Raw genomic sequence first — 6,460 nt, 5'->3', positions numbered from 1 at the left:
AGGTAATGTAAATAATTAGCCGCATTTTGCAGGATTACAGGACTAATACTCATTAAGAATAGATACGTTAGCACAAGCCTGCGTTAACTCCTCGCATCCCATCTGCCCACTACATGGCGGTGCGTGGTACTGGCCTCAGCCGCACTGGCACTGCTGATCTATCACTGTATAGTATACAGAGTGTTGGGTTTAACCCTCGGGATAATAATGAAAAGCAGTCTCGCCGAATGCCCCACTGGGAACGAGCACAAATTAAGACGTGTCGCCATTATATAAGTGCCCGCTATTGAACATTTTTTCCGCTGCATTACTTCAGTCACGCCAGTGCATCGTTACCTGCACATGGTGGGTACGTGGTGACCTGGGTCCCATAAGATAGTGGGGGTTCAAACGAGCGACAATCATTTTTACATGCACACAGTGCCATACATTAGGTTGTGGCTCTGCCAGGTACTGCAGCCAACAGAAGCTCGGTCCCATTCAAGTGAATGAGACCCCGCTGCAGTACCCGACACAGCCACAACCAAATGTACAGCGCTGTTTCGGGAAAACTGTGAAAGGCACGGAAAAATACCTGCCATAGGAGCAAAATACGGGCACTGACCGCGTGCACTCCGTTACACAGAGTCCGCAAGATACAGAGCGGTGCGGAGACACAGAGCGGAAGCACTCCGTAGTGCTTCCGTGGGATTTCAGCCAGTGCCCCCACACCGCAAAAGGTGCGGACTAAATCTTGTGGATCGAGGACCCATTCAAGTGAATGGGTCCGCATCTGCAAAACGGCAGGCGCACGACCAGCGCCTGTGCATTACGGACCGATATTTGCAGCACGGGCATGGGGTGCACATGTTCGTGTGCATGAGCCCTTATACAGATTTCAGCACGGAAATCCTCACCAAAAATCTGCAGTGTGACCTTGCCCTAAAGGTCATGGGCCCCTTACTAATGCACACGACCGTATGTATTTTGCGGTCCTCAAAAAACGAAATTGCAAAAAATACAGATGACATCCGTGTGCATTCTGTAATTTGCGGAACAGCTGGACCCTAATACAACAGGACATGTTCCATTATTTTGTGGAACGGACATACGGAAATGGAATGCACACAAAGTAACTTCTGTTTTTTTTTTGGGGGGGCGGACCCATTGAAATGAATAGTTCCGCATACAGTCCGCAAAAAAACGGAACGGACATGAAAAGAAAATACGTTTGTGTGCATGAGCCCTAACCAAGGATCAGAATTAATACCATGCAGTAGACCAGGCATGCTCAACCTGCGGCCCTCCAGCTGTTGCAAAACTACAACTCCCAGCATGCCTGAACAGCCAACAGCTATCAGCCTACAGCAGGGCATTGTGGGAGTTGTAGTTTTACAACAGCTGAGCATGCCTGCATTAGAGGAACACTTAAAGGGGTTGTCCGGGTTCAGAGCTGAACCCGGACATACCGTTATTTTCACCCCGGCAGCCTCCCTGAGGCTAGCATCGGAGCATCTCATGCTCCGATGCGCTCCAGTGCCCTGCGCTAGATCGCGCAGGGCACAGGCTCTTTTGTTTTTAATAACACACTGCCGGGCGGTAGCTTCCGCCCAGCAGTGTGTTCGGTGACGTCACCGGCTCTGAGGGGCGGGCTTTAGCTCTGCCCTAGCCGTTTTACTGGCTAGGGCAGCGCTAAATCCCGCCCATCAGTGCCGGTGACGTCACCGGGGTTCCTGTCAGCCCCATGGAGAGCCCCGGTACGTCACCGGAACTCTGAAAAATGCCTTTGCCCTGCGCGATTTAGCGCAGGGCAAAGGAGAGCATCGGAGCATGAACTGCTCCGATGCTCATGTCAGGGGGGCTGCCGGGGTGAAAATGGAGGGATGTCCAGGTTCAGCTCTGAACCTGGACAACCCCTTTAAAATGGGCCGGCTAGGGACCCCCACTAACTGCCCTAATGCAAAAGTAGTCAGTCTGTCCCTGGTCCCGATATTCCAGGACCTCACATGTTACAGATTCAGGGCTTAAAGAGGACCTCTCACCTCTCCTGACGCGTCTGTTCTAGTAACTACTTGCATTCCCCATATAATAACAATTCTGGAGCATCTACTCTTATGACTCCATGTTTTACCATTTCTCTATTATTCCCACTAGAAGTTATGAATGCATTACTAGCAGTTTGCAATAAAGATCCGGATGGGCGTTACCAGTTGAGGGGGGCGGGGATCATTGCACAGTCTAGCACTATCCAATCAGTGCTGCCAGTGTCAGACTGTGCAGGGACCCCCCCCCCCCCCCCCCCAACTGGTAACATCCATCTGGACCTTCATTAAAAACTGTTAGAAATGATCTCCTAACTTCTAGCAGGAATAATAAAGGAATGGCACAACATAGAATCACAAGAGTAGATGCTCCAGAATTGTTAATACACGGGGAACGCACGTAGTTACTAAAACAGATGTGACAGGAGAGGTGACAGCTCCTCTTTAAAAAGCCATTCAAGCAACCGGACTCTTCCCAAGAGCACAAGAGCAATAGGGGGCCCGATGCACTCCACCTAGAAACTTAGAGCTCATGCGCACAACAATATGTATTTTGCGGTCTGCAAACAAAAAAGAATGCCCGTGTGCATTCCGTATTTTGCAGAAAAGAACAGCTGGCCCCTAATAGAACAGTCCTATTCTTGTCCGTAATGCGGACATGTTCTATTTTTTTTGCACAACGTACATGCGGAAACAGAATGCACAAGGAGTAACTTCAGTTTTTTTGGCAGCATACAAGTGAATAGGAAGTGAGTTGCAATACAAAACGCAGCCAATGTACAAGGGTGGCACTGTTTTCCGCGACAATGCAAACTCTTTGTATCTAATGCGAGATATTATAGAAAAAGAAAGTCCCTTGTACAATACTGCAATACAGCAGTAACAGAGGGGGGGCCCTAATCTTGACACCCCCCCCCCCCCCCCTTCATTGACTGTAAATCTGTAAACCTGATCCTCCAGCGGAAAATGGCGTCCTTTCACCTTCACATTCAGCCACGTCAGATGTTGCTATAGGAATGGTGGAGGCATTTGTGGAATCCCCCGGGCGCTGCTGGGGCACAACGCTCTCTAAATTAGCATTTAGCAATTACTTCTATTAAGTAAAATCATCCTGGAAATTTTCTAACTTTGCAAAAAGTCATGTATAAAGTAATCCATTACTGGCGCATTATAACTGCTGATTATATGCACATGGGAGATAATCGTCATATATGCTGTTACACTGGAGTGTGGTGAGCACAGCTAATGGCATAGCCATAGGGGGCAGCAGAGGTCACAAAATGGATATATGGCAATCATCCCAAAACAGCGCCACTCCTGTCCATGGGTTGTGTCTGGTATTACATCTCAGTTCCGTTGAAGAGAATGCGGATGAACTGCAATACCACAGACGACCTGCGGACAGGGATGGAGCAGAATAAGAAAAATGTCGCTGCTTTCTCCCTATAACAGCTCTACATCAACTTGTGTTACTGCAGCTCTGTCCAATACACTTCAATAGAACTGAGCTGCAATACCAGACACAGCCCAAGAACAGGGGTGGCGCTGTTTTTTGATTAATGCAGTCGTGTTTTTCTAGTCGTGCAGCAGAATGTGATATAAGCTAGTTGTCAGGGATTCGCTGCCTGACTATCCTATTGAGATGACTATGGTTGTCAGGCAATGCGCCCATAGAATCCAGAGAATCGGACATGACGCCTAGCTCAAAGCTGGATTGGCACTGTGCAGACGGTTTTGCAGGTGGAACCCCACAAATGTCAGCCATTGCCCACATTTAAATCAGTTGGACAGAAACCGCCCATGACTTCAACGTCGCGTGCATCATTTGCTGCAGATCTATATTCTTCATATGTACAACTTGTAAGCTCTTCAGCACAGACGTCTCAGAATATTGAATTACATCTCAGTATATGTCGTGTACAATGGTGGCACTATGAAAAAAAAGGCAAGGAAGCCATTCCCAAACCCACAGCTCCCCCTAGTGGTGCTCAGCAATTGTGCAGCACTAGAAAAACAAACAAAAAAAAAAAATGATAATTTAAGGCACCTGCACATAAGATCCGCATACATTTCCGCATGGATTTATGTGCGTTTCTGCAGCATATCCGCAATGTCCAAGCGTTTTTTTTTTTTCGTGCGGATTACATAAGGTTTTGCCGCAGTTCTCACCTTTTCCGCAATGCAGGTAAATGTCCGTACAGAATAAATCCGCAAAGTGTACATGAGATTTGTGTCATCTCATACCCTTTGCTGGTGCTGTAATACGCCGTGGCCTTTCTGGATGGGAATCCGCCTGGAAAAACCGCAGGTGCAATTACATGGCAATTTCAGGCACAACACGTGTTGCACACCCAAGTAACGCAGTGTAACAGGGCGGCCATAGCAATGAATGGGGTTGCATCGCAACTCGCACGTTTGCCACCATCCCAGAATCGAAAAAAAAAAATCCAACACCGCTGGATGTTTTGCGATTCGGGGGTCACTAAATATAACCTGTCCTATTCTTGTCCGTTTTGCAGACAAGAATAGGCAGTTATATAAATGGCTCTCCGTACTGTTCGGCAAATTGCGGCACGCACACGGACGCCATCCGTGATTTGCGGCCCGCAAAACACACAACGGTCGTGTGCATGAGGCCTTATTGTGATAAAATCCAAACCATATTAATCAGCTGTACAGTTAGGGATCATTTAAACCCGGCGGCCTCTGGTCTAGTGAGCTTACGATCTATTATAGATAACACGTGAGCAGATTGCAAAAAGGATGAAGTTTTGTCAGGAGCCCCTTTATTACAAGCCCCACGTTCACCCACAGTAGTTGTACCACGCCATACCCGGATAAGGGCTCATGCACACAAACTTATTTTTTGTCCGTGTCTGTTCCGTTTTTTTCAGCCCGTACGTGGAACAATTAATTTCAATGGGGCCACAAAAAAAAAAACGGAAATGATATTCCATATCCATATGTCCGCAAGTCCGTTCTTCAAGAAAACAGAACATGTCCTATTCTTGCCCGTTTTGCAGACAAGGACAGGCATTGTTACAATGGATCTGCATAAGATACGGATCTAACACGGACGTCATCCGTTTATTTTTTTTGCGGATCCATGTTTTCGAACCGCAAAATACATATGGCCGTGTGTATGAGCCCTAAGCGGACACTACAGCCCGAAGACGAGCAGAAAATGTACTACAGATTCCAAGCCCATGATATACTGGACGCAGAGGACCAGGACCCCTCCTGGGACGGTTCTAAAACCTGCGCATACGTTATGCCAACTGCTACCTAGGGTTGATGTCTTCATGGCAGGGATCTGCCACTTGTGGCTCCAGCTGTTGCAGAACTACTACTCCCAGCATGCAACATCTAAAAAGCTACAGGTTGCAGATGTTCTATGAAGGACTTGTTAGGCCCCTTTCACACGGACGAGTATTCCGCACGGATGCAATGCGTGAGTTGAACGCATAGCACCCGCACTCAATACCGACCCATTCATTTCTATGGGGCTGTTCACATGAGCGGTGATTTTCATGCATCACTTATGAGTTGTGTGAAAATCGCAGCATGCTCTATATTCTGCGTTTGTTTAACGTAACGCAGGCCCCATAGAAATGAATGGGGTCGCGTGAAAAATCGCAAGCATCCGCAAGCAAGTGCAGATGCGGTGCGATTTTCACGCACGGTTGCTAGGAGACGATCGGGATGGAGACCCAATCATTATTATTTTCCCCTTCTAACATGGTTATAAGGGAAAATAATAGCCTTCTGAATACAGAATGCATAGTACACTAGCGCTGGAGGGGTTAAAAAAAAATAAAAAAAAATTATTAACTTACTTAAGGTGCCCAAAGGAATGGTCCGTTAATACAGGGTGCCCGGCCGCACCCCTCAGCGTCCCGTGCCCAGCGCAGCCTAGTGCGCAGGCGTAGGATCTGGCAGAGGGACGGGGAGGATTGTGGAGGCGGCGCTGAGCTGTAGAAGGCAGCAATGAAGACAGGGAAGGTGGCGCTGGGCACTGGACGGCGAGGGGTGGGGTCGGGCACCATGTATTAATGGACCTACCCTTGGGCACCTTAAGTAAGTGATGGACAGGTTATAAAAACCAGTTTTTTTGGGCAAATAGAGCCACAGTGAGGTTTAATAAGGCCAGCTTAGGATTCTTCTTATTAGTCTGGACATGAGCACATGTTTAGGTTAGAGGGGTTAAATCTGATGACCGAATCCCTTTAAAATTCTGCACCGGCAGCCAATACCACAGTACGTGGACAAGATTTGGGAAAGTCTCCTCCACGGGCTTGTACTGTATGCCACTCCGGACATTTCAGGCACAAACGTTTGCAGTATTTCCACCAGGTATGAATTTACCCCTAAATAACCTGCCTGGTTACAACTTATACTCACTTTGGCCAGTAGGTGGCAGTGTTTAGCAAGAAATCTAT

This window comes from Bufo gargarizans, chromosome 7, assembly GCF_014858855.1.
Source record: "Bufo gargarizans isolate SCDJY-AF-19 chromosome 7, ASM1485885v1, whole genome shotgun sequence".
Lineage (NCBI taxonomy): Eukaryota > Metazoa > Chordata > Amphibia > Anura > Bufonidae > Bufo > Bufo gargarizans.
Note: the sequence above shows the minus strand (reverse complement) of the source record.